Source organism: Homarus americanus, unplaced genomic scaffold (genome assembly GCF_018991925.1).
Source record: "Homarus americanus isolate GMGI-L3 unplaced genomic scaffold, GMGI_Hamer_2.0 scaffold25013, whole genome shotgun sequence".
NCBI classification, from domain to species: Eukaryota; Metazoa; Arthropoda; class Malacostraca; order Decapoda; family Nephropidae; genus Homarus; species Homarus americanus.
The window spans coordinates 4832834-4845174 of NW_024722158.1; positions in this window are offsets into that span (position 1 = coordinate 4832834).

Below are 12341 nucleotides of genomic sequence, written 5' to 3' on the forward strand. Positions count from 1 at the left end.
CCCCAGTGTATGCCTCGTGGTCTAGGTCAACCAGCGCCGCCATACATCACGGAGCTGGGGTCAACTACTAAGCCACGCCTACCCCCCGCTATTTAAGACCTGACCTCGTGGTGACCTGTCTCTTTTCTACCTACACCAACCAGCCAGCAACACCTCCTCCTCCTCCTCCGCCTGCCTGGTGGTCCTCGCTCCCGCCGGCGAGCATGGCGACCCACAAGCTGGTCCTCCTCTGAGCATCCTCACCAACCAGCTCTCTCTACATTACGCTTGTAACCATGCTGCCTTCCCAGCAACAAGCTGCATTGTACATCCAATACAACATGTATACAGAGAGCACATAGTGAGTTTCCTTTCTCCATCACATCCTGAGTGTGAACCAAACATCCATTACCCCACACTATTACTGCTGACCCGTCACACCGAGTACAGGGTAATAATAGCCTGCCATAAATTAACTAGGAAATATATGTTACGCTAGATAGGTATAATTACAATTGAACGATAACTCCCTATGTATTTATCTTGTTTTGGAAACTTTAGAATTGTAGATCATGAAAATACATATAAATGAAGTTACAAAAAAACCCCTAACCAAACCTTACGTAGCCTAGCCAAACCTTACGTAGCCAAATCCAACCAAACCTGACTTAACCCAACCCAACCTTACCTGGCTTAACCTTGCCTAATCTACTTTAGGTATAGTAACGTGAAACAAAATAGCGAGGTATTAATATAAGCGTCGTGTAAAGTGTTCTAATGCATCCTGATGATAAACATATTGTAATCTCTCTCTGTTTTTCAATCTTCGTCTCCCTCCCTCTCTCTCTTTCAATCTTCTTTTCTCATTTTCTCTTCCCATCGTCTTTTTCGCCATGTTAATCTCTCTCACTCTCTCCATCGTTCCTTCTCTCGCTCTCTCAAGTTTCTCCTCTTTCGTTCTCTTTTAATCTCCCTCCCGTCTCTCTTTCTATCTCCCTCTTCCTCTCTTTCAGTCTTATTCACTCTACCTTTCAATTTCTCTCTGCATCTATCTCTCTTTCCTACCTTCTCTCTCTCTCTCTCTCTCTCTCCTGCCATCTACCTCTTACTGGCTCTCTCTCTCTCTCTCTTACTGGCTCTACCTCTCTCTCTCACACTGCTCCTTGTCAGAGTTACAACGGCGGCCATGCATTAATGAACGCATTGATTTTTCAACAGAGAAAATGTCAGTTATGACGAATGGTAAAGTAGACCACCACTGCGGCAGGCTTATAATGTATACAGCCTTAACAACATCAACCTAGAGAAGTCGACTTGTGAAAGAGACCTAGGGGTACTTGTAAGCCCGGACCTACGGTCTAGAAAACAGTGCGTTAATGTTCGAAATAAGGCAAACAGAGGATTGGGTTTTATATCTAGAAGTGTAAGTAACAAGAGTGCAGAGGTCTTATTGCAACTATATCTTGCGCTAGTCAGGCCGCACCTCGATGCGGTTCATTCGGTTATTATAGAATGGATATAAATTCACTAGAGTCGGTGCAGCGAAGAATGACAAAAATGATTCCGGGACTTAGAAACCTTCCATATCAGGATAGGTTAAAGAAACTTAACTTGCATTCCCTAGAAAGACGAAGAGTGCGGGGAGATATGATAGAAGTTTTAAGTGGGTGAAAGGAATCAATAAAGGGGATATAGATAAAGTTCTTATAATATCCGAGCAGGATAGGACTCGGAGCAACGGATTCAAGTTGGATAAGTTTAGGTTTAGGAGGGAGATAGGAAGAAACTGGTTCACAAATAGGGTGGACGAGTGGAACAAGCTTAGCAACTTTGTAGTAAGTGCTGGAACGCTGGAAAGTTTCAAAAGGAGGCTAGATAGATTCATGGATGATAGAGAGTGGTAGTAACTCTCGACAGGAGCTGCCATGCACAGGCCAACCGGCCTATTGCAGACTCCTTATTTTCTTATGTTCTTATATCACACACACACACACACACACACACACACACACACACACACACACACACACACACACACACACACACACACACACACACACACACACACACACTGGGAGGCAATATTCAGGTGATCACAGGGGGTTAGGGATGAAGGAGATGAGAGAGGAGTGTCCTCGGTAGATAATCTCTGGTGTATTGGACAATTTCTTTCAAGTTTTTGTGTGTGTGCCGTACACTAGCCCCCCTCCATAACCCTGTACGACTTCCGTGTTAAACATGACCCCGATTGTCCTAACCAGGGGATTGGGGACGTTCGCAGATTACCGTGTGTTTGAGTTTAGACAATGCATACACGCAGCTTACATTTAACTCCCATTGTAGGATATAAAACATTTAAAACGCGAAATAATTAAAGAGTTAGAGGTAATAATGTTATTGTTGAGAAAAGAACAGTTAAGTTCTTTACTGTCTTATTGTGGGGGTGGAGTCAGTCCAGCCATGTACTGCACGACACGTAACTTTCATAGCTGGGAAGTCAGGAATTTAATGTTTACCCTGAACACCGCGTCAATCACCAGCCGCGAACAATGACCGCCCGGAACGTGATTGTTATTGCAAGAAGAGGAGTCTCACAATATCGCCACTGTAGACCTTAATGTTAGTGAAGTGTGAGAGAAATAACGCGGGTTTTTTTATCACAGATGAATTAATAATTAAGGAAAAAAGCCGCATTCGAGACTCACACGTGTTAAAGATCTCACAGACGTCGTGGCCCCCCTCACTCCCCCACTCGCCTCCTCCTCCTCTCCCCCTCACTCGCCTCCTCCTCCTCTCCCCATCACTCGCCTCCTCCTCCTCTCCCCATCACTCGCCTCCTCCTCCTCTCCCCCTCACTCGCCTCCTCCCCCGTCACCCTCCACTCGCATTCTCCCCCAGCGACCCACCCCACACCTCTTCCAGCTGGCTATTGTCATAATTTAATCCCAGAACAGAGACTTAACCCACACTTAACATTGCCACCCGTCATCTGGACTTCTGGACTCTCAAAACATGAATAAAATAAATATAAATAAAAATTACAAATAGTCCTCGTATTCTAAGATGTAATAATGCACCCAACTGGCAGACTTGACCCAAAGCCCCCAAATAACGTACAAAAATAGCACCACAATTACACACTGACTCACTGAATGCGTTCACTCAGCATCTGTCAGGATACAAAATTCTCAAAGCTATATGGGTTACTTTTGTTCTTTAAATTACGCATAACAGAACGCATCTTGTTACGTCATTCCCAGTAATGTATTGACGTCATTATGAACATGTTTGTGACGCAGCTTAACGGTCAACTGGGTTACGAGGAAATATTATATACGAACCTCTTAGAATCCCGTCCCATGAGCCCGCCACCTGTTGTTAGTGTCGCCGATGACGTCACCAATAAAATCCCTCTCTGATGGACCCACCATACAGAGCTTCAGCTGTTGTTGTTATCAAATCTTTGTTGATAGTTTTTGGCGAGTCTGTAGTGCTGACGGTAAACAGTAGTTATACGAGCATGTATACATTGTAGTGTGTTTGTAGATCTCGCATGCGCAGTCTTGTCCCCGCGAGCCTTCGACCCTCTTCCCTGACGCAAGGAGCCTCGGTGTGGTCGATACCGAACGATACTTTCTGACCCGGAGGAGATGTCTGGAAAATTCTCTTAATATTGATCGTCGCTGATCATATATGAACGCAGTTATGGTCACAACACAATACCCAATACTTATACACAAATCCCCCTTTAAAGGGATATAAAGCTGAGCTGTCAGTACAACGAAAAACAAATGCGTTACGTGAGAATTTGTATCGATTATAATGAAGTATGATTACAGGAGATTCTGTTATATGATGAAAAATAATTTAATATTTTGTAAAAAGTTTGGACAATATAGGTTTTTGTTCGGAAAAGAAAAAAGTACCTGAGGCACAAGGGACACAAGTAGGCGAAATTGGGCGAAGTATTTAGGGTGGGTCAGTGTAGGACAAGTGCGTAGTGTGAGTGCGCGGTGACATCCTCGCTCAGAGCTGCTAGCTACTTCATCCTTACACGCCATACTACGCCATCCTCACTATCTCTTTCTCAAGGTAAGCCGCAACATCTTTACCGTGTACAATAACCCAACAACAGAAATCCTAATACCGAGTCAATTTAAAGGGCGATATAAGAAGAGGGTAACAAAGCAAGTGGTGTCTGTACAGTAGTGAGGGTTGTGTAGTGCAGCTTGAGGAATGTCTGACCTGACGGTTAAATGCTGATCAGTTGTGTGTCGACGTTCTAACAGTACACGTCTGCAGGAAACCCTCGACTATAAATATTATTAGTATTGCGGTTACGATTGTGCGTCATGAGCAGGAAGGATGTGATATATTTAAGGTAATTATTACATTGATTTCTTAGTTGTGGTCAGGCATCGTCAATGGCAACACTTCGTTGGTTCTTGGGCCAAACGTCACCTTTATTTCGTCATGGGTTCACCGACTCTAAATGTCACTTAAATACGGAAAGGTAGAGTAGAATTTTATGAATATGTAAAGTAAACAGCAATAATGATTTTTACGTTGTCGGGCTGTGTTTCTAAATGGTACTAGTGCACATACAATCACACCGAAAGTTTGCTCCCCGTAGTGAAACCGAGTCACGGGAATGAGTCTTCAAGCTGACTTACCCTACTGTTGTATCGTTTGGGGTCGATGCTGCTTCATTTTGGGCGGGGACGAGCTTTTAAGACCCAGCATGGACTAATGTCAGGTTCTCGTCATAGGTTATTGGGGACCACACCATGACTATAATACTAACGTGAAATTTCATGCGTGTTTGAGGTGATCATATCGATCTTAAATGCTTCACTGGCTATTATTCACACCCAGAATAAATGTCGATCACTTCTTCCCGCACTATGATTTACCTTAATGGTTGTCAACAGTATATATATTGTGATGTCAATGTGAACCTGCTGAAGGTTAGCGTCCCCCTCACAGTTAATATGATGATTAAACACCTGAACTTTATCTGGTTGCGTTAGCGTTAAGTTTAGGGTGTTAAATCGTGTGAAAGAGGAAAGGGGAAGTAGTAAGGAGTGGTATGGGAATTATTGTGACTGCATGGTGAAGCAAGGTTTACAGGGGGCGCCACTTTCTTCCGTGTGTCTAGCACGCATATTTAAGTAGATGTTAGGCTAGGAGGAGGGGAATGCCGCAGTGATCATGAAACACGTACACCCACGACAACAAGGCCGGATACCAGGCATAGTTGTACCTTGACTCACCCTGGTCTGCTGTAGCAATTTGGCAACAATGTATTTTGATAACTTTACTACGCAGTAATGTCAACACAAAACGGTGGATATAAAAGAAGTTATGTTCGTCTGCTGTGTTATTATCGCTTAAAACACAGGGTAAACTCGCTTGCTGGTAACCTACATAAGAGAAAGGGTCTCTAAAATAAGCCTTGTCCCATTGATTATCTAAGTACAAGCATTCTAGAGAACAAATTACAACGAACATACAGTATACTAATATGGAGATCGGTTAATGAATATTACCGATACACTGCGACTAACTCTACATGGCTGTGTTTATCTTTACTAAGTGAAACTAGCTAACTCAAGTCCGTAGATTATAACGAGAGGCATCAACAGTCTTGGGGTACCTTAGGACATACTCATAAGACACTTTATTTATGCCTTGTATGTATGTATGTATGTATGTATGTATGTATGTATCATTGAGTGTATTAGTGTGTCAAGGACCGTGTCTATGCGTGTATACTTTTAGAAATCGTTTGAGTATCCTTGCACGTGTGTTTAAGAGAATATACATGTGTCGGGGTGTGTGTGGCCCATATGAGAATACAGAAGGTTAACAGCCGCCTCACCTCCTTCTCGTCCTCCCTCTTGATCCACCTTCACGCTGTTGTTGTCTTTTTCCTCCACTTAAGAGCCCACGAGTCTTAATCCCGTCAGTGTAAATTACGATTCGACCAAAAGATCCTTGAGACTATTAACCCCAAGGCTAAAACATCCAACTCAATAGTCTAATCCTCAAAAATTCAAGAGAGTTAATGTGAAGATAAAGGTAAGGTCGACGTGTACATATGTTCAAGATTGATACGTTTAAATATAGGGGCCAGAAACTTGTTATACTGGCAGTGATCGAGACCAGAGCCAGAACCACCTGCACCACCACAGTACCCCATGTGTATCGGTCACTACCTACTGTTGTATACTAAAGTTAAGAGACTAATATTAGTGTATGTAAGGCTCACAGGATCACGCCATTAACTGTTTTATTTGGATCAGCTTATTGTGTGCAATGGAGAGTGGTGACCCAGTGGGTACAGCGCTCGACCCCTGTACCAAGGGTCACTGGGTCGATTCAGTGACCCTCCCCATTTCACCCTACATGGAAATATAGCTACTGTACTTAATATTACCGTTGGGAAATAAGGGCGATTGAGTGCACTTTTGAACCACGCTGCCCCCTGTTGCACCCATATTGAGTTTAGTGTTCGTACAATAATTATGGTATTATTATTAATAATGGACGCCTCGCGACATAAAGACTAAGGCCCTTAACATGTTTGTACAACGTTGTAACTATTCATGTGTCTGATCAATAAATACATTTAATATTACTGTTTAAGGAGTGATGACTCAGGGTCTTAGTGAGGGGGGGGGGGTTGACGGAGGTGATACATACTGTACGGCTCTCTAAGTGTCCAGAACTGGTGGTAATAGCATCCGGCTCACTAAGTGGTACATCTGACTACATAAGTCCTGCCGCTGGCGTGTTTAAAGGTCTAGCCGAGGGGGTGTGAGGGATAGCTATTAGAAAATGGGTTATGGATTTTCTGGATAATTAGTAGTAATATGTTGTTTTGAATATAATGCGTGTAATTATTTTTTCTCGTGACTTGTGCTGGTCGTATTTGTGTTGACGCTACAGGTCAGCACAGTCACTCCCACCCACTCATATCTCACCTACACTCATTCATTAGCTCGTTAATTTACTCTTTTTATCAGATCTCCGAATATCAATGCAGGTTTAATAACTTTGTTTAACTGTTATGCGTAGGTAAAGACAAATTAAGTCATTCTTGGAGTGCAATATTCAGCTGGTGATAAAACTTCATTATTTACGATGGTTAGACATTACTGCTGACTACAAGAGCTTTATTATATACCCAAGTTTCTTTGACGTAATAATATGAGACAAAAGGTCTAGTACAGTCTGGCCAAACAATATGCATCACTTGGTAGCTAGTTATTAGCCGCGTGCATGTCACTGTGCAATTGCAATCATTATTATATGTTGAATTATTTACTAGTATAGATCTGTAGTTATAAAGGTTATATCATGTAACGTTATCGGTGTTTCTGTCACGCGCAGTACATTAAAACAAGCGTCAAATGCACGGGTGGTGTTATCTTGTCACGGAGTACGTTCATCAACCCCCCTACAAGTGATCCTTCCTCCCTGCTGCTGTACACTGAGGCTTGAAACTAGTGCATCAATAGTGTTCAAGTATGTATTCTTGTCTCCTGACCTTTTATGCTTCATCATCATCATCATCCACTGTGTGTGTGTGTGTGTGTGGGGGGGGGTGTGTGTGGGTGTGTGTGTGTGTGTGAAGGGGGTGTGTGTGGGTGTGTGTGTGTGTGGGGTGTGTGTGTGTGTGTGTGTGGGGGTGTGTGTGGGGGTGTGTGTGTGGGGGGGTGCATGTGTGTGTGTGTGTGTGTGGGGGAGGGTGTGTGTGTGTGGGTGTGTGTGTGGTGTGTGGGGTGTGTGTGTGTGGGGGATGTGCATGTGTAGGTGTGGGTGTGTGTGTGTAGGTGTGGGTGTGTGTGTGTGTGTGTGTGTGTGTGTGTGTTAAACTCAAAACCTCAAGGGTAAATAATAAATGAAATGAAAACAATACGAAATCTTATAAATTACTAATACCTTCTAACATTTTGGTGCCTGAATGGATTTGAGACTTGTTAAAAGTTCTCATCACGGTAACACACACAGAGATAATCACTCCTACTGCGCATTCTTTTACGCAGGGGTGAATCATACGCCTGGCAGCTCGACCGGGTGTTAAAGGGTCCGGGTGTTAAAGGGCGCGTCAGTGTCTAAGTCGTCAAGGTTTATTGCGCCACACTTGGATTATAGTATACAGTGAAGGATATATTTTTCCTTCATAACTCCTAAGGTGAAGTTCAGATACAATAGATTAACCCTGTTTATACCCCGCCAAAGTTAAAGGGAAAAAAATCTTACGAACAACAGTGCAAGTATAGAGAAATGCCCTAATTACACACTGATAAATAATAATTAACACGACTTAAGTGAATAATAATAATTATAATAACCTCTGTGAATATCTTGTACTTGAAAGTGGAACATCAATGCCATGCTTACTGAGGACAGCTGAGGTAAAGCCTAATTGAAAAAAAAACTGTCCCTAATACTTTTACTTTGTTATTTTAAAGTACTGTATCGGTATCAGTTCCACCACTTACCAGCTAACTGCTATACATCCGGGGTCTGCTAATTTGTTACGGTCTTTAATTGTCGAGTGTTGGTACAGGAGGAAACTAGTGTACCCTTCTCATAATCTGACCTGAGTCGGGACACAGCGGTGAGAGCCAGAGAGGCAAGTATACTAATGACCTAATAGTTTGGGTGTGGTAACCTTATTAGTCTGAGAGAGAGAGAGAGAGAGAGAGAGAGAGAGAGAGAGAGAGAGAGACGCCCCTTTATTACAATACGTACATTACGATGGTGCGGAAAAGCTACTTAAAAGCAGCTTGTGTACATATTACGGGATACAGATTCTTCACTGTGTACTGTTCATAATATGTGATAGGATAATATTTCACCATTGGTCTTGTAAACATAAACACAGGGAGATGAGACAGTTGATCACACGAGAGAGCGCGGCGTCAACGGCCCAACATATTGTACCTCGCAGACAATTTAAATTAATAAAGTTAGCTTCATGACTATTAAGGGTAGCTACCATGCCACTCTTTGTACTTGTTGACACACTGTATCACTCACGGCTTATATTTACTTCAAGCTTACTAAGATTTAATGACTGATTCACCTAGTACCCCTTCACCTAGTACTCCTTTACCTAACCAATTCACCTAGTACCCCGTCTCACCTGACTACTTCACCTAGTACTCCTTCACCTAACCACTTCACCTAGTACCCCGTCTCACCTGACTACTTCACCTTGTACTCCTTCACCTAACCACTTCACCTAGTACCCCGTCTCACCTGACTACTTCACCTAGTACTCCCTCATCTAACCACTTCACCTAGTACTCCCTCACTTGACTACTTCACCTAGTACTCATCATCTAACCACTTTCACTACCTCCCTCTAACCACTTCACCTAGTACTCCCTCACCTAACCACTTCACCTAGTACTCCCTCACCTAACCACTTCACCTAGTACTCCCTCACCTAACCACTTCACCTAGTACCCCCTCACCTAACCACTTCACCTAGTACTCCCTCACCTAACCACTTCACCTAGTACTCCCTCACCTGACTTCTTCACTTAGTACTGGGTGAGGGAGACAAGCATGTGAGCGTGAGAAGGGCAGGGAACAAGTATTGACTGACGAGCCTCTCCTGAATTACTTATCTCGTGAGTGACGGATGTAGCTCTCTCTCTCTCTCTCTCTCTCTCTCTCTCTCTCTCTCTCTCTCTCTCTCTCCTACAGTACTCCCATACCCCACCGTACAACCTACCGGGTACTCCCATACCCCACCATACAACCTACCCCCATACCCATCTGCCCTACCACACAATAAAACCAGTTAATATCAGAGTTTTTAATACTGTACCTGTATTTCTTGTTTTCCAATATACAAGTAATATCTCCGTTAGCTGGAATTCCTCTTAGCCGGAATTGAGATTTGCTTAGACTTTTTTTCTGGAAAATTTATCTAAATTCTGGGTTTGAGAATGATTTTCTGAAGTTAAAACCCAGGTGCATTTTCAGGAAAATTCTGAGAAAATTTTCGGAACCTCTCTCCAAATCCCTATGCTGAATAAAATCATCTGGCAGTAGCGAGAATAAAATAGTAACTGCGGAAATGACAACGGAATAGTTAAATATGTGGGTATTAAATAAGCAAGAACAACAAACAAAATCTGTTCTTGTTTTTTTTTGCTATGACGAGGATTACAGTAGTACAGTACCAACCCTGACTGGTGTGATACAGAAACCCAACTGGACTCTGCCTTCTCGTGGGAGGGTACTGGTGATGACCGTGTTATTCACTCTACGTACTTTGGTTCACTTCAAGGTCAACTGTGATGGCACTCGGGGATTTGCTGATCAATATAGGCATGGTTGACGTGTGAGATGTTTACTCACGCAAGCTTGGCTATCGTGGCCACAAGTGGATAGTCTGTGGGAACCTGAATATGTGGACAGGTCATGTGGATATGAATACTGTTTAGGTGGATAGTTTGTAGCAATTTGAGTATTATGTATGTTAGTGGACAGTTTCTATGGAGGTTTAATACTGTGTGGTTAGGGGGTTTAGTTCAAGTGGACGTGAATATTATGTGGCTAAGTGGATGGTTATAGGAATGTGATTATTGTGTTTTAAAGTGAATATTAAGGAGGAAAGTGGATATTACATATGTACGAGGACAATTTGTAGATTGTAAACATATGTTGTTAAGTGGACAGTTTACAGTACAATTAATTAGGAACTTACAGTTTGCATTTGTGTGTATGTGTATTTGTATATATGATTGTTTGTGTGTATGTAGAAGTGCGTGTGCATGCACATCTGAAAAGTGTTCTTACATGATGTCAGTGCTGACATTCATATCCCAACGACACATCAATACTGATGCGGCGGGGTCGGGGATGACGTCATAACTACTTAATAAGTCAGGGAGTATATCTGACCTTGTGTCACGACCTCTGAGGTGGAGGGTGTGGTTCTAGACCCTAGCAGTGACCTTACGTACTTGGTGCCTCTCAGTGTGGGAGAGGGGGTATACAATATTACAAATCCTATATTGTTATGGCTTGAGTTATAATATAGAAGTCATGCTCTTGAATTTATATTATATATGAACACCCTTTAGGTATAACTTACATACTATGCATGTTTATCACCCCTCAATTGGTTAACTTAGTCATATATCCAATACTAAATACACCTCACCTGTTTTGGCAGTATACTAAATCCCTGAACCAAATATTATGACTGTAAGCAATATAGTGACTGTACCTTTATTGATGTGAAGAGCCAATAGTCAGTCAGGGAATCCTGTATTATTGATAGCCGGGGGACAGCCTGTGACGCTCAAGATGATTTACAACAGCTACGGCTTTACGTCACTCCTGTGAGAGAGAGAGAGAGAGAGAGAGAGAGAGAGAGAGAATAGTGGTTCTGTATATACTAAAGCTCATGGTCAAACTTGTCAACATCAAAATATTTCATCTACACAGTAAAAAATTCAAGCAAAGCACTCAAAATAATAAAACTAGGTAGCTTAGTCATTGATGGTACTGGTACTTTATTGAATCACTATGATTTTGTTTATTGTCTGTTTTAGAGATAAAATATACATGACATCTTAAAGCAATATGTTTATCTTGGTATGAAAATACTGTACTGTACAGTATTGTATATCAAAACTAAACTTAGGTGAAGTTACCACAATAAGATTTCAGACGAGATCCATAACCACTGTTTATTGTTAATGAGGTCAAGACAAAAGGCCCCTTGGATTGTGTTGTAGCTCAGAACATGACCTACTTCAGAAGCAAACATTTGCTTGAATGAAAGTGAGGGGCATGAATAACCAGCCTTACTTTATCTGGTTGAGAGAACATTGTGTTTCACCAAGATACAGTACAGTATAGCAATAGGGCCTAAGCACAACTATGTCATCGTTAATGTTACCGCAGTTAATTCTGGACCAAACCCAGGATAATTATTGTGCAGGTACTTGTAATTTTGCATGAGTGATGTTTAAGGGACATTTTTAAAAATATTCTTTGATTAGAGATAACAAGATTGATGACTTCAGACAATGGCTTATATGTAATGGGTTTTCTGCATGGAAATTGAGTCAAAAGCTAGTTTGATTAGAAGATAGGTCACTTCAAATATGAACCTTCACTCACCGATCAAAAATGTCGACACAGCCATCTAAGTATAAACCTAGCTGAAACGTGCAGTAATTCATGACTTTTTTAAATGAACATTGTTAGCCAATAGAAAGTGGATGCAGATACCCAAACAAGGAAAAACAATGATCTAATATAATCCATAAATGAAAAAATATCCAGCCCTTTTTATTTAATGTACGCAAGTGATATTTGCC